Below are 18,455 nucleotides of genomic sequence, written 5' to 3'. Positions count from 1 at the left end.
GAAAGGGAGAGGGGCAGAGAGATAGAAACATCAATAATGAGAGTGAATTGTTGATTGGCCCCTTTCTGCACACCCCCCTACTGGGGATGGAGCCCACAATCTAGACATGTTTTTTGACCAGGAATCAAAACCCATGACCTTCTGGTTCATGGGTCAATGATGCTTAACCTCTGAGCCACACGGGACTGGGCTTATTGTTACATTTTTTTTAGTTGTGCTTATTCTTAGGAGATAAAATACTTAGAATTAATATTTTGAGATGTCTGAAGCTTATTATTTGCTATTCCTAATTATTTGCAATAATATGCCAAAATAGTTTTTAAAACTAGAATAGACATTTATACATTAAATCTAGAATTTATATTTAAAATTTTAATATGTAATTTTAAATCAAACATTTATAATTTAAATCTTTAATTTTAAAATCTAGTTGGTGGATACACACATGTGCATTGTTGTAGTCCTTTCATGTTTCTTTTAGGTTTGAAATTATTTATGCTAATTTTTTGATCCTTAAAATGAACACTTTCCCCTACAAATATATTTTTTGTAAAGTTTCATCTATTTTTTCTTCCTCTGTATATAAAAATGATTGATACAATTAAACTTCCACATTTCAGGCTCTTGCTACACCTGTTAGTGTAGCATTTTTTATTTTATTTTTTATCGAATTTATTGGGGTGACATTGGTTAATAAAATTATATATGTTTCTGGTTTACAATTATATAATACATCATCTGTATACTACCCCATATGCTAATATTTTTTAAATTATTTTTATGGAAACAATTTGGCATCAATTTAGCTCAGGAATACATAAAAAACTGACTGTGATTAGTCTGTGGTACAACCCATCCATACTTAGTTCTTTCCCCGCCCCCCCCTATATTTAACAGTTTCCAATGATTCATGTGTCTCTAAATCTCTTTTAAAATATATTTGTTAATCTCTGATTTGATCCAGAGCGAAAATATATTTGTTTCTACAGTCTTTTTGGTTTATTCTATTCCCTGGTGGTTCTTAAAACTGGCTCTTCTTAAAAATTTTTCTCCCTGCTGCCATTGAACTGATCTTTATGTTACTCCAAATTAAATCCATTATTTCTAGTCTATCAATTTTCCAACTTGAATCAGCACCCTTTAAGATTCCCATCTGCTAACTATTATTAGGCCAGTTTTTTTTTTTTTTAATTGCTTGTCCTTTCTCTCCTTGCTCCTCAGGTGCCTTGGAAGCTCCTATCTCAGACTTCCCAGGTGGTGACGTTTCCCAGGAAGGTCTGGGCTATTCTGTGCAAAATCCAGGATCAGGCATCTTTCCACATTTCATAGAGCTTTCAATCTAAAAGTAAAGTTAACTCCCAGGGAAAAAATAAAAAGTCCCTAGGACAGTGATCGGCAAACTCATTAGTCAACAGAGCCAAATATCAACAGTACAATGATTGAAATTTCTTTTGAGAGCCAAATTTTTTAAACTTAAACTTCTTCTAATGCCACTTCTTCAAAATAGACTCGCCCAGGCCGTGGTATTTTGTGGAAGAGCCACACTCAAGGGGCCAAAGAGCCACATGTGGCTCGCGAGCCGCAGTTTGCTGACCACGGCCCTAGGATATGGATATAGCAGACTAAAATAAGAGAATATACGTAAGCCAGCCAGCATGGCTCAGTGGTTGAGCATCAACCTATGAACCAGGAGGACACAGTTTGATTCCAGGTCAGGGCATATGCCCTGGTTGCGGACTCGATCCCCAGTGGGGAGTGTGCAGGAGGCAGCCAATCAATGGTCCTCTCTCATCAATGATGCTTCTATCTCTCCCTCTCCTCTCTGAAATCAACAAAAAGATATTTTAAAAAAGAATGTGAGTATTAATTGAAAAAATCACGGGGTTGAGAACCAAGAAAATTGGAATCAGTCTATCTGCGGCCTGAATGTACTGTTCAACCTGGGCCAACCCACTACACATTACTTTCTTCAACTATAAAACAAAGAAATTGATTAAATAGAATCTGTGGTTCATTTTAACTTTATTTTATTGTCTTATGGTTATAAAAGTAATTTATGCACAGCTTGTAGAAAAATTAGAAATGATTTAAAGCACATAGAAAAGTAAATATTGCTCAAATATCATTACTTAGAATTACCCACTTTTCAATTATTTGTATATATCCTTCTAATCTTGTGTGCATGTGGATATAAACAGATTTATTTTTTTTTTTTGTAAACCTCACCTGAGGATATTTTTCCTTGTATTTATTTATTAATTTATCTAGAGGAAGTAGAAGGGAAGGGGAGAGACAGAGATAGAGAAACAATTGATGTGAGAGAGACAGAAATCGATTGGTTGCCTCCTGCATGGGCCTAACCAGGGCTGGGGATCCAGCCTGAAACTGAGATGTGTGCCCTTGACCAGAATCAAACCTGGGACCCTTCAATCCATGGGCCAACACTCTATCCAATGAATCAAATCAGCTAGGGCTAAAGAGATTGTTTTAAACAAAATTATAACATACTAGAGGCCTGGTGCACAAAAATTCGTGCACTTGGGGAGGGCCTCCCTCAGCCCAGCCTTCCCTCTCACACAGGGGATGTCCTACTGATGGCTTAAGTCACAGTCTGGCCTCCCTCTACTGGAGGCAACCAGCTGATCAAGGGAAGGCACCACCCCAATCACCCCCTCTCTGATGCTGCCTCCGGCCTCTCTTTGTGGTAGGCGACCCGGCCCATCAGGGGAAGGCGAAGCCCCCATCACACCTCTGCTGCTGCCACTGCCAGCCGCCACGGCTGCCTGATCCTCAGCCCTCGCAGCCACCGTGGCTTGCCTGAGCCTCAGGCCAGCCTTGGCAGTGGCAGCCACCATCCGCGGCTTGCCTGAGCCTCAGGCAGCCGCTGCAGCTTTGACTGGAAGTACAACCAGAAGGATGTCCAGAAAACTTCCATTCTAATTAGCATATTACCCTTTTATTAGTATAGATGATACTTTGGACTCTGTATTCTAATTTATTGACATGATAATATTATGTGATCATTTTTCTGTGTTATTAAGTATCACTTGAGAACTTGTCTTTTAATTGTCATATTACATGACATGGATGTGTCATATTGTATACTCATCAGCTTTAATAATCTATTTTTTCAGACTTTATAACATGAAAAGAAGTATATTCATTAATACACAAGGTTGGTTGCTACTTCATGGATTTTGTCAAAGCAAGTTTAATAGCATCAGCTTCAGGGTTTCATTATTTCTTACAGCAAAACTAAGTAAATATTCTTTTCTGGAAGTGTTTTTCTCTTGAAGAGATAATACATTGTAATTCTTGCTAGATCTTGGAAAGCAGCAAAATGAAAATGTTATGTGGTTTTAAGTAGCTTTTTTTTTTTCTAAACAAGTAACTATACCTTTTTGGGACAACTACTACTACTTTCCTGTGGATAAAGGAAAACAATTCTAAAGATCTTGTGAGATGACCATCTGAACTAATGGCCTTGTTTAGACCATGTGTTTAAAGGTGTTGGTACAGTGAACAGCCTTGGAAGAGAAAGTGTCTTCCTTTACAGCAGAGAACAGAAGGCAAGTTAGTATATTTGCTTGTTGCCCACAGTACTAGAAGGTTTAGATTTTCTAAGCTTGACATTCTTCAAACTGATGAGCATCTACTTGGGCCTCTTTACTTTGCCCCATAGGACTTTGGTGATAAAAATATTCAAAATGAGAATAAATCCCATACTGAACATGTGTCATGATGAATATGGGGGTGTGTGTTTTTCCCTCTGACCCAAGAAGTTTCTAGTTTTCTGCTTGCATCCACAAAATTGTGGCAAGTTAACTTATCAGCTAGGTAGTAGGGCAAAATCCCAGACCCTTGACAGTTCTTAACTTTCATGTGTTGCCATCTGAAAAAATAAAAGGATAGTCATGATGAAGAATAGCTTCTAAGAATAAGAGAAATTAAGACTCTTTTTTAAAAAAAATTGTAAAGAACAAATCTCTGGCTTAGGGAAAGTATTCATTTTTTACTGAATTCTAGGCATTATGGTCTTGCTGCTAAGTATTGCATTAAATTATTAAAAAGTGGTGATTACTCAGGACTGTCTGCATCGCCTTTGTGTATACTAAAAAAAATTTTTTATTCATTTTTTATACCCTGTACAAGTTATTTCAGAGGCTCTATCTACAAAGTTAATTTTTTAAAAGCCAATAAGGTAGAAAACTTCCAATTAACTTTCAGCAAATAATCAACAAATTTCAAGTTCAAAAAAAAATAAAATTTTTGTAATACATATACAATTCCCTCAAACATTCAATAGATGCTAGTTTTTGGTTAAATATAAAGGAGCTAGGCTTTCCTTAAAATACCTATCCCTTATCCCATCAATATTCTTCTTATAAAGATAATTCTGATTATAATGAAATTGTTATATTCCCTGAATTTACTCTACCTCATTTATGTATATCCCCAAAGACTGTTCATTCCCTGCAGCATTTATACTATTCAAATATTTGTAATTATTACAATCTTCTAAGTTATTGCATAGCTAGTTTATTTAGAATTAGTTTCTTTCCACCTTCTCATTAAAGATACTAGTAAACTCTCATATAATTTTAAATTCTCACCAAAATCTTACCTATAAAATCTTTTCCACGGGATTAAGTATATGTGGCATATTTATTCCAGTGACCTGACAATCCTGGGCCAGAGCACTGATATCAGTCAAGCAAGTAGGCTTAGGGGTTCACTGTTTGTAGCAATCTATTTAGCGCTTGATTGAACTTTAAAGCCCATCTGTCCTACCACCTCCAATGAAAGGCAATGAAGCTGAATCTCTTGAGCTTAAATGACTTGTCCAACTCACAAATAGACTATTTCAGGGATATCCCCACTATAGAACGCTGATGATTAAGGGAAAATAACACTCCAATTTTACCAAATAGGGCAAATTCTTGAGAGAAATAAAGAAATGTCAGCTCCATGAAAACCCATAAACAAGTGGAAAGTAACAATTGCCATGATCATCACATTGAGAATTCAAGTGTGCGTTAATGACTCACAAATCCTTTCTACAGCAAAAAGAAACTCCAAGGCTAGTGAAATAGGTTACAAGGCACAATTTACGAAAACCCAACATAGAAATTGCACTTCTATGCTGAGAAAATATCTTTTAAGGACAAATTATTACAGCAAAAGAGAGGTATGGTCTATAATAGATAAATATATTTATATCAATTTTTCAAAGAAAACAGAGTTCTAAAAATACATCCAGAGATTTCAGGAGTCAGACTATAGATCTCCATGTGAGAGGCATTGGGTGAGGAGGATCTAGACATGTTTGTTTGTGTGTTTTTTAAAGAGCAATAGTAGGTCACATCTGTTGAAATGTAAATTTGTACAGGGTACAAAGAAAGAGCTGTCTGTTCTTTGGGAGATAGAAAGGTCTAATAGGGAAGTTGATTTTTAAACTAAGGTTTGAAAAATGACACAGCACTGACAGACCAAGAGCATGTTTGAGTGGGGGCACTCTGGGAAAAGCAAGCATCAAAATAAATACACAATGGCTTAAAATCATGAACAACAGCATGTGCAGTGAAGCTATTATGCTTCTGTTTGGCCAATGGTAGGAGCTGAGCAAGGAAACATGAAATACAGGAAGAAGGTGGAAAAAGTAGAGAAAAAGAATGTTAAATTGGAAAGTGAAAGACAGATGTAAATACTTTAAGGAATGTCTACCACCTAGAGTCAGAATGACCAGCTGTCCTGGTTTTCTGAGGACTTGGGGCTTTTCAGGACACAGGGTATCATTGTTAGCTAGGAGCAATCCCAGGCACACTGAGACGGTTGGTCATACTAACCTATATATATAAAACCCTAATATGCAAATAGACCGAACGGCGGAACAACCGGTCACTATGACATGCACTGACCACCAGGGGGCACGTGCAGAGCATGGCAGCATCAGCAGCAGGTGGCAGAGTGCAGAACATGGCGGGCATCGGCCGTGGTGGGATGGTGGAGGTGAGCGGGGGCGCCAGACCAAGGCAGAGCGCCAGTCGCTGTCATCGGGGTGAGCCTCTGGTGGTTACTGAAAATTCTTTGTTCCCACATGCCGTGGTCCTGCCCTGCACTTGCACTGCTGCCAGCGCCAGCCCGGCTCCCCAGCCTCTCAGCCCACCATTCCTTTCAAGGTGCATGAATTCATGCACTGGGCCCCTAGTCAAAATATAAACAAAAATATGTTTGCTTGTCATGGAGGTTGTTTGCTCAAACTCTGTTTTAATTTGTACTATATTAAATTTTCCTTAATGACATTTCATATTTCATAACTCTGCTCTCACATTGTTAATGGAATAAACTCTGTTCAACATCTAAATTCTGTCCTATTTATCATCATAAAATAATTTAAAAACCTTTCCTCTTAAACTTCATTCAAAGTTCTTCTCCTTTCCTCCAACCTAGGTAGAGCTGTGTGTGGCTTCTGAAATTGAGGGGCATTGGGTGTCTCCTCTCCATAAACCTCTCCAGTTCCCCCTTCCCCTTTTAGTGACTAGCTCCTAAAAGGAGTAGGCATGGTAGAGAATTTATTTAATCTTTTTAAGTTTTACTTAACATGTTTGGATCGAAGTCCTTCCCTTGGCAAGCAGTTTTACTGTCCATGGCCTCCTACTTCTTACTCATCAACTGTCTCCCCATGTCAACAAGGGTAGCTTTAAAAGGCAGCTGCAATGGGTCAGTCTACCCATTTCTATGCAATGTACCAACTGGCTAAATGTGCTTCCAGCTAGATTAGCAACAGATGCATTATCACCTGCAAATCATTTCACCAGACACCACTTGACTTGTGGAAGCGAGCATAACAAAATCACACACACACACACACACACACACACACACACACACCACAGTCCTCCTTTTGGTGGCATGGATTCAAAAGCTTAATTGGCTAATTAGCAATTGTGGAATGTGCTTTAAAAATTGTGCCTCAGTTTCCTTAACTATGAAATGAGGATAATAATATTGTCTTTTAGAATTAGAGCAGTCTAAAATACCATGCTCAATCGACCTCCATATGTAAGAGTTCTAACATGATAAAAGTTCACATTTGACTCCCATACCAGCCCAGAGCAGGGATTGAGCTGTGGACCACAGTTCTCACTGTGATGACTGGCACAGTGAACATGGAGCTCTGCCATCCCCAGGGCCTGCTCCTTGCCATAACCAGCTGGCCAAAGGGGAAGTGATGGAAGGGAATGCACACCAGCTTCTTCAAGGCTTTGGCCCAGAAGTAGCATATATCCCTTCATCTCACATTCCACTGGCAAGCATGTCTCAAGCCCACACCTAGTTTTACAGATGGCTGGGAAATAACACATATAGGATTGTTTACAGGATTAGATAATATAATATATATAAAGAGCCTTAAAGAATGCATGACACAGGCTACGTGCTCAATAAATAACAGTTATGATTACCTGTGACTTAGCTGTCCTAAGGTCTTGAGGGCCTTAGGGATCCTTTTACTGAGGAATGCAAACTAAAGGGTGTCACTCTGAGAGTATCTCAGCAGCAGGAAGGATATGAAATAGGAAAGATAAAATGGTGTGCCTTTGCTTTACGAGTTCTAAAAATAGTTTTTAAAACCTTGAGATAGTTAATATTCATGTATTCAGATTCTAAAAGTAACTTCAGCATATTTTAAAATAAAATCTTGCTAGTAATCGAAAGAATCCATGCACGGTATCCTTATCCTTAACTCAGTGACACTTCCCACTGGAACTTACGCAGCGCGATGCAGTCTTGGATTTAAGATCATTTCTTTTGATAACAGCGTGTGACTGTTTTCTCCTGGCTGCGCAAGATTAATTGACACTGATTACTTCCTCCTAATAGTGAACTACAGTGGTTTGGGGATGACACTGCTGGGCTTCCACCCTTCCTCCGTGACCTTCGACAGAGTTGAAGCCAACTCCTCTCCAGCACTTTCATTAACGAGCTGATGCTCCCATTTGGAGTGTATTCCTGCAAACTCATCATGAAACTTCTGCCTGACAGTTTTAGAAGTTAATGGACTTCAAATTACTATTCAGCAAGGTGTATACATTTACAAATCACCAGGTAGCCACCATTATGGCTTATATTTGATTAATAAAATTATATTTCCAAATAAACAAAGCATGTAGGCATCCTAATTATATTACTTGTTAGCTGAAGCTAGTAATTGTCTCCCCACTGGGCAACTCCCCACTTTTATTTTAATAATTTTCTTTCCTGACAGAAAAATAATCCCTTACAAAACTGCCAGGTACTATATAACACCTACAAAGCTAAACGCACACAATCTACTTCAACCCTCTTCTCTGACTCCAAAGCTTTCAAACAAAAGAAGCTGAGTGAATCCTTTTTTTCTGAGTTCTTGATTTTTATATTATGAAAATATTTAAGGGATCATGGTAAATATGCTGCTTTCCAAGATTCATACAGCAGATATCAAGTTAGGACTTTATCTTTCCTCACTGAAGAGATGTTTAACTTCTTTCATGCTAAAATGTCCTTTACTAGATAATAATGTAACATTTCTTTGAGTTCCTTGTCAAGTTTGGCTTTTTAAAAAATATATATATTTATTGATTTCAGAGATAAAGGGAGAAGGAGAGGCAGATAGAAGCATCAAAGATTAGGGAATCATTGATTGGCTGCCTCCTGCACGCCCCACCATGGGGAATAAACCCACCACCCGGGCATGTGCCCTGATGGGGAATAAAACCATGACCTCCTGGTTCATAGGTCAATGCTCAACCAGCCAGGCAAGTTTGTCTTTTTAATGATGTTTTTATTTTCTGTCTATTCAAATTGGAGCCAAAGAACATTCTAGAAATTTGGAAACTCTGAAAACATGAGTCATTACTTTTCATTAATTAAAAAAAAAAGTTATTTGGACACTTACTATGCATCAGGCACTCTGTTGGATCCAGAACTACTGTGTGGGGATGGCTAGGGAGACAGGGAAGACAGTCTTAAATAATGTCTAAACAGCATACTAAAGAACAGGTGAGTCTTAGCTAGGAAAAGGGAGTAACAGATAAAAGAACCCTGCTGTGTAAGGGTACTATGGTCCAAAGATTAGGCTGCTTCAGGTCTTTGAAAGGAAGCTGTCTGTCTTATGGAGAGAGAGAGAGAGAGAGAGAGAGAGAGAGAGAGAGAGAGAGAGAGAGAGAGAATATATCTTTCTGGAACAGATGTGAACTGTCAGTGGGAATATAAGGCCACACTGCCTTTAACATTTTATAAGCTCTTTAGGTTGTATTTAAAGTTCATACATATGACTATAAAATCATGGCAACAATTACTTTGCTAGTTTCCCAGACTTTTCCGAGCTCTTCTCAGAGGCTATGAGAGCCAACATTTAGAGAGCAATTAGAATATGGCCCCAAAATTCACGCTCAAAGGGAAACCAGTGCAGAGTCTTGAGGAAGTTTTCCTGACCTGACCATGCAGGTCTACAGGACAGGGACAGCAGTTGTGGGAGGAAAGGCATGAAGCTCTGCCCCCACTCTTCCATCCGTCTCTGGGATGAAAGAAAAACAAAAACAAACGCTTCGATCTGCAAGGGGAAGGACAATTTCAAAGCAATAAAACTGATATCAATGTCCTTTTTCTCCTACAAATTGGTTAAGTTTATACATAAAAATAAAACGTGTAAGAACATACGTTAAATGTGTGAAATGCGGCAGGAATTGAACATAACAGTATTAAAATCTTTCATGAAGATAAATATTTATGAAATCAGGAGAGAATGTAGAAGTCAACATTACCTACCTGGCAAAACTGCATTTCCAGAAGAGAGAAAACCTGAAAAATACTTATTTTATTCCTGCTTTAACTACCCTCGAAGTGTTGGAAAGTAGCCATTACATGTTTAAGGTTTCATTCCCTTTTCTTTAGAGTGATACACAACACTTTCCATAGCTGTCATTAATTGGATAACTTTTAAATAAAATTTTGAGTGTGTGCATACTTAAATACAGGGAAGGGTACAAATCACAAGCCCTCAGCTGAATGAACGGCCACAAAGTAAAAACAAAGCAAGCAAACAAAGCATGTAGATCAGCAACATAAAAATACGAGTAACCCAGAATCCAACTCGTGTTCCTCTGGAAGAGGGTCACAACCTCCCCTTTTCAGAATGGCCATTGTCCTGATTTCTAACACCATAGATTAATTAGTTTTGTCATTTTTGAACTTCATATAAGTGGAATCATGTGTATATAATCTTATACCTGGCTTCATCTACCATTCCGGGTAGTGCTCGTCCAATCTCATTGCTATAGAATAGTCCATTGTGTGAGTACACCACAATTTAAGGTGCACTCTACTTGACGGACACCTGTGTTGTTCCAGATTAGGGCTAATTCGATAGCTCCGTTATTAACACTCTTGTGTACACCCTTTGATAAGCATATATACCCTCCTCTTTTTTTTTTTTTTTTGAGGGTATACCTGTCTGGAATTGTTGGATTACTGGATATGCATATATTTAGTGTCAGTGAATATTGACAAAATATGCCCCAAGTGACTGTAGTCTCCTGTCAGTGGTATATGGGAGTTCCTGCTGCTCCACATGCTTGTCTATGCCCAGTACTGTCAGACCTGATATTTCTAACCATCCTGGAGGTTTGGAATAGAGTCACTTTGTGCTTTTCATTTGTGTTTCCCTATTGACTGCATAGAGCCTAGCTAATCACAGTGTGGCCCAGTACACAGCAGCATCTATGTCATGTGGGAGCTTGTTAGACATGCAGAATCTCAGTGCCCACTCAGATCTACTAAACTGGAATATGTGTTTTGAAAAGATCCCCAGTTGATGTATGCAGGCTAATGTTTGAAAGGCACCTTTCTATACACATTACTGACAAATTTAATAGCATGTTCTAAAAAATTGCCTGTTAAGTCCAGCTTCTGTATGGGGATCCAGAGAGCTGGAAAGATCGTCACTTCCAAACTTAGAGCAAGAAAACACTAGAAAAAAAATGCAAATTCACAACTTTTCTTGAACCCTTTAAGAACTGAGGTAGCAGGATAATGAACTAACCCAAAGTCAGGAAGAAGACAGGTGCCTGCAGCACATTATTTATTTACCTTTGGCAGGCAAGACTGAACACTGGTAATAAATAAATAGATGAACATTCAGCCTCAAGGGTTGATGAATTCAGGAGACCCAGTGTGGGCTGGCAAGAGAATGTGAAGTTCTTGGTAACCACTGCACCTGCTAGAAACTCCGCACAATGTTTAACAGAAGTGATTATGACATGTATATTTTTCTTATCTAAGGCAAAAACTTACAATTAAGTCTGATGTTTGCTCTAAGATTGTTTTTTTTATATTTTATTTATTTTTTTACAGAGAGGAAGGGAGAGGGATAGAGAGTTAGAAACATCAATGAGAGAGAAACATCAATCAGCTGCCTCCTGCACACCTTCTACTAGGAATGTGCACGCAACCAAGGTACATGCCCTTGACCAGAATCGAACCCGGGACCTTTCAGTCCTCAGGCCAACGCTCTATCCACTGAGCCAAACCAGTTAGGGCTGCTCTGAGATCTTTATATATATTTATATATATATATATATATATATATATATATATATATATATATATATATATATATATATGTATATATAGATAGATAGATAGATAGATAGATAGATATAGATAGATATAGATATAGATATAGATATAGATATAGATATAGATATATATCTTTATATCTATATCTATATATCTATATATATATAGATATCTAGATATCTAGATATAGATATATATATGAGAGTTCCCTTAATCAGTTGTAGAATACATATATAGATATATAGATATATAGATATATAGATATATATCTATATATGTATTCTACAACTGATTAAGGGAACTCTCTTCTCTTCCTAGTTAACTTTGTTTTTACATGAGTGACTGCTGAATCTTATTAAATGTACTAGAGGCCCGGTGCATGAAATTTCATCCACTGGAGGGGTCCCTCAGCCCAGCCTGCACCCTCTTGCAGTCCAGGACACATCAGGGGATGTCCGACTGCCGGCTTAGGCCTGCAGTTAGATATCCCTCTCACAGTCTGGGACCCCTCACTCCTTACCACCTGCCTGCTCGCTGCTCCTTACCACTCAGCTTACTGCTCCTTAGCGCTGCCACGGAGACGGGTGAGGCTCCTGACACCACCTCTGTGTTCACCAGCCATGAGCCCAGGTCTGGCTGAGTTGTGCTCCCCCTGTGGGAGCACATTGACCACCAGGGTCAGCTCCTGCATTGAGCGTCTGCCCTCTGGTGGTCAGTGCGCATCATAGTGACCGGTCATTCTGGTCGTTCTGACAATAGGGTCGCTTAGGCTTTTTTTATATAGATGTTCAATTCAATAGCCCCCCCCCCCACCTTATCTATATGTACTATGTCCCAAAATCCCCCCAGGGGATGTTTGAAACCACTAATAGTACCAAACTCTATATGTATTATGTCTTTTCCTATACATACATACCTATGATAAAGTTTAACTTCTAAATTAGTCACAGTAAGAGATTAACAATAACTAGTAAAATCTTGGAAATCTTATTCCATCTACTTCTGAATATTTCTCCAAGTAATAGATTCCTTTCGTCACGTGATTTTTCATTTTATCATAGCCTTACAATTGTTATTGGCAGGACTATTGAGATATCACAAACTACTTAGTCCTATCCAGAAGTAAACATATCACCTTCGGCTTCTTTTTCTAGATTATTATTTTACACACAATATGAGGGGTGAAGTTCGAATCCTGTTGCCGCAACTTTACCCCAGAATATCTTTATCCTACCTAACTGCATTGAATACAACTGCCTACAAAAAATTTATTTCAGAGGTAAGAAAATAGTAATTTAAGCCAGAACATAGAAACTGCTTATTCCATATAACTTGGTAATTTTTTTCAACTAATTACAGATTTCATACTGGCTGATCAAAATTCAATAGCACCTGTAATACAGGTAGCCTATATGGTGATTTGTGTTTTATGAGTTATGTGCTATTGACTCAGCTCTGACTCCTAAAGACCCTGTGAATGAGGGATGTCCACAATGTCCTGTCCTCCACAACCCTGCTCAGCTCCTACAGATTCATGTGTACGGCTTTTTAATGGAATCAGTCCACCTCACATGTAGTATTCCTCTTTTCCTGTTTATCGTCTTTTCCTTCTATTTTTCTTAGGATTGTTGCCTTTTCCAAAGAACCCAGCCTTCTTAAGATGTGCACAAAGTAGGAAAGCTGCAGTTTTGTCATTTCTGCCTCCAACAATGTTCCAGGCATATTTGCTCTCGGATCCACTTGTTCGTCTTTCTGGTGGTCCAGTGCATTTGCAGAGCACTCCTCCAACACCATATTTCAAATAAATCACATTTTCCTATCAGACTTCTTCACCATCCAACTCTTGCATTTACTAGGTGTAAACACCAGGTCTCAATGTATATTCTCAAAAAAAACAAACCAATATTATCACCAGGAAAAATAATAGCAATTGACAGGTCCACTCATAATCTTCTAAAGACCTCCTCAAAGACATCTTTATTCTTGAACATTTTTATTTCTGTACTAATTTAGATTTTTTGTTTAGACTACTCTTTTTCTTCATACTTCACAGACTACCTATGTATTTCATTCAGTGTTAATTTTTTTATTACATACTTGATTCCCAAGAATGTTAAAATTATATTTTTATCTCTTGGAATGAGTCCCTAGTATGCAGGAAATAAACATTCTTGGAGAATCTATTTGCTTCCATCCTGGTCATGTCTGCTTTCTTTGAATTTGGACATTTTCTTCTCTTATCTGTATTTATATTTCCTGATAAGTGGCCATATAATGCTGATTATTCTTTGTGAAGCATGACCTTTGATACATGTTATTCAGATAGACAAAGACATAAATTCAAATCTAAGGGGACCCCTAGAGATAAATAACCAATAATTCTGCCTCAGCCTGCTAAACTATGCTTATCTGATAAAGGCAGATCCAGAAAACACTTACAAATTCAAGATCTGGAGCCAGAGCACTTTCATATCTAGAATGCACTTCTTAAGGATGATTTGTCTAGCCCTAACCGGTTTGGCTCAATGGATAGAGCATCGGCCTGCAGACTGAAAGGTCCCAGGTTCGATTCTAGTCAAGGGCATGTACCTTGGTTGCAGGCACATCCCCAGTAGGAGATGTGCAGGAGGCAGCTGATCGATGTTTCTAACTCTCTATCCCTCTCCCTTCCTCTCTGTAAAAAAATCAATAAAATATATTTTTTAAAAAGAATGATTTGTCTATGATTACTATTTGATATGCATAAAATTAATAACATTTAGATGTCTTTAGACAAAACTCTATAAAAGCTGACTCCAACCTATATCAATAGTGTTATCTCAAGCAGCACACATTCTAAATTGCAATGCAAGTAAAGTTGTTATGCTTGCCTACATTTACTACCATAGTAGTCTGCTTCTGACTCTGCTCAGGCCTTTGAATCACCATTTATAATTCTTCTCAGCATCTCCACCTATCAATTTCCAGCTTATACAACTCCTCCAGTAAGCCTTTCCCTGTCTGCCACTGAGAATGCATTTCTCTTCCTCCAAAGTTCTAGTCCTTTGTTTATATTTGTCCTGCATCTTAGTCATTTATGTGAATAGCTGATTGTTCCTACCAGCTTTTAAGAGCCTTTTAAGTTGACAGCTCTGATAGTTATTTAGTGCTGTGTAACAAGTTACCCTAAAATGTAATCAGTTAAAATAATGAACATTCATTTGTCCGGGGTTAGGGAGTACCTCAGCTAGATGGTTTGACTGTCTTTCATAAGCTTATAGTCACAACGTGACCAGAGCTACAATCATCATCTGGAGTCTTGACTGGGGCTGAAAGACCTGCTTGCCAGTTGGCTCAGTCACATGGCTATTGACAGGAGGCGGCTGCCGTTCCCCTTCGGTTACTTGTCAACCTGCTTGAGTGCTCTTCCCATGCCAAGCAGCTTCCCTCCGAATGAATGATCCGCGAGAGAAGGCAAGAGGAAAGCCACATTGTCTTTTATAACTCGGTCTCAGAGGTCACACACCACCACTGCTGCCAGATTTCCTTTGTCAGGCGTGAGTTATTAAGTACGTCCCAAACTCAAGTGGAGAAGGAACAAGTTCTACCTTTTGAAAAGAGGAGTAACAAACAATCTGTGGATATATTTTTAAATGACTACAAGACTGAAATCAAATTAATATCCATAAAATAACATCACAGTGAACTATGCATTTTGAATAAACAAGTGAGTAAATCAAGTAACATTATAGTAATCTAAATAAATTGCACTTGTGGATTTTTTTATATACTTTTTTATAGTCTCTGAAGCACTAAAGTGGGGAATGTTTTGTTTACATTTGGGGTGATCCTACATCCTATTTTTTCCAAGGACAGTTCTAATTAAAGTCTATTGTCTAGCATCCAGTGCCATTTAATAATTGTCCTGGAGTTTTTCTTTAAATGAGCTGTTGGTATCAACAGTGGCACTAAAATCAATTGGCATTTGTTTGATAGACTTTCCCTCTTCACTTTTAGCCACTGCTAAGGTTTTGTTCTAGAGTTCCTGTGAGAAATGTGTAGTTAAGGAACTCTCTTAACACAGGCTTAAACTATGAAAGATAACCTTTGACAACCCCAACCAGATACAATGTAATAAATAATTCCATTCAAAGACAAATGGAGGAGACAAGTGAATAAAACAAAGTCTCATAAGCAGAAGCAGCCAAAACCGCTGACTGCATCTAGGCTTGGCATCCGGAGAGAAAGTATTCAATGATGCTGCACCTACTAGTCACTTAGGTACTAATCAATTGTGCCATAGTCTGTGCCGTATTGCACAGCCACCAGATGGCTGTCTCGGTGAAAGTTATAATACTTTATCTCCTAGTTTTAGGTGAAATATGAGCAGGAAATAGAGGTTGAGAACTCCACCCTAGATTGCGTAAAAGGAGTCGTCTGAATATTCTTGCTACAAATGTTCTACCATATATTGCGTTATGTTTTAAATATTTAACTATGTCTTAGTAGTTTAACACTATTATTTTGCAGGAGACTCTTCTGGCAGGAATAAACTAAAAATATTACTTCATAATAAAATATAGCTACTATATTTCCATTTCTCAAGAAAGTTGACAATAACAGTGTACATTTCAAAAAATTTGTGCTGCAATTTACTATCTACCATGGAGATTGCAGTAAAATCACTGATCATAGGAATATTAGAAAACATAATTCTGCTGGAAAAGTATTAGTATTAACTCTAAAAGTTAGTATTTCAAGAGGAAGTACAGCATTGTGGCGGCATAAGTTCTTCCCCCTTTTTCTCCCCATTGGCAACTAATTACACATCCATAACCAAGCCAAGGTGCCTCTTTATAGTACACCAAGGGATCCACCTGTGCATCTGAAAACTAACACGGCCTCAGGAAGAGCCGTAGCTCCAAGAAGTCAGCAAACTGTCCAATACACACTCACCACAATAGGGGATTACAAAGAACCCCAAAAGTGCAATTAGGCAGACGCATGTGGGAGAGACAAAATGCATGGGAGTCCCGCCTGCCTGAGGGGAGGTTCCAGTACATCATCACCTTGCCTGAAAGCCAACGGGGCTTATGCTCAGGAGACCCATCTACACTAATAAAAGAGAAAGATGCAAATTGACCATACCTTCGTGACACCCGTCAGCCCATCAGGAGTGAGTATGCAAATTAACCCAACAAAGATGTAGTGGGGTGGGACTTTCCACACCACCACAGCTGCTCCAGGCCTCTGGGCAGCATGGGAAGGCAGAAAGGCGGCTCCAGCAGGAGCGAAGGCAGTGCTGGCAGCCAGGGGAAGGAAGGCCCATTCTTGCATGAATCTTCGTGCATCTACTACTGTATTATAGTAGGAATATAAGCAATGAAGAAAGTCTTCTTCAACAGCCACCACTCAGGGCACAGCAAGAGGTACCAGACAAGGGGTCAGTCTCTCTGCGAAAAGAGGTCTATACGCTTCCCAGCAGCCTGAGGGGCAGGTTCCTAATTAAATGCACATGGAAGGGCTGACCATAAATCTTTCTAGAGATTTTGGAAGGCAGGTGTTACCTAAATGCTCTTCCTCTTCCATGCTCCAGAGTATCATTATTTCCCAAATGAGAGCTCTTACATGTGGCTTGTTCCCCAGTTTTTATGTCTGGTGAACTGCCTTTTGTGGCTGCCACACAGGGGATGTCTGTTGATAACCTGGCTCTGGTGGCCAGCAGGGCTGGAGCCCCTATTTTGGCAACTGTTGCCCAGGAAACACCTCCAGGTCACCTGGACTGAGAAACAGGAGGGTTTACAATTGTGGTACCACTTTAAAAGCTGATGCCTAAGGGTCTGGCTACTAATCAGCCTGAAACTAGGTGCTGACTGAGATCCCTCCCTTTGGGATGCTGAAAGGTCTCAGCACACCCTCAACAAGTGCAGTTATTAAACATAAAATAGGCTGCTTGGACAACCACAAGGTTCAAGAGCTGAGGCAGGGTTGAATGATGTTTCATCTCCTACATGAGGCTACTCCTTAAAGACAGGAGAGTTGAGCAAAATGAGGAAATACAGGGATATGTTCCAAACAAAAAAAGGTTAAAAGCAGCAGGAAAAAAAAAAACCACAAAAGAACTTAATGAAACAGTCAAATAAATTACCTGATAAATAGTTCAAAGTAATGGTCATTAAATGGCTTATTGAACTAGGAAGAAAATGAACACAGTGAGAACTTCAACAAAGAAATTTTTAAAATATAAGAACTTACCAGACAAAAGTCACAGAACTGAAGATATAATAACTGAACTAAATACACACACACACACACACACACACACACACACACACACACACACACATTAGAGCGGTTCAATAGCAGACTAGATTAAACAGAAGTAAGAATCAGTGATTTCAAAAACAGGGAAGCAGAACTTACCCAATCAGCAACAAACAGAAAAAGAATATTAAGAAGTGAACAAAGCTTAAGGAACTTATAGGGCAACATTAAGCAAACAAACCTCTACAATATGGAGATCCCAGAAGGAAAAGAGAGAGAGAGAAAGAGGCAGAAAACTCATTTTTTAAAAGTGTCTAAAACTTTCTCAAACCTGGGGAAGGAAACAGACATCCATACTCAGAAAGTTCATAGAGTTTCAAATAAGATGATCCCAAAGAGATCCACACCAAGTAAATTATAATTAAAACCTCAAAAGTTAAAAACAGATATAATTTTAAAGGTGGCAAGAGAAAAACAACTTGTTGGGTATAAGGGAATCCCATAAAACAGTCTGCATATTTTTAGTAAAACTTTGCGGGCCAGAAGAGAATGGCACCATATGTTCAAAGTACTGAAAGGGAAAAAAAAAACCTTCA

The sequence above is a fragment of the Cnephaeus nilssonii genome (assembly GCF_951640355.1).
Source record: "Cnephaeus nilssonii genome assembly, chromosome: 13".
NCBI lineage: Eukaryota > Metazoa > Chordata > Mammalia > Chiroptera > Vespertilionidae > Cnephaeus > Cnephaeus nilssonii.
Note: the sequence above shows the minus strand (reverse complement) of the source record.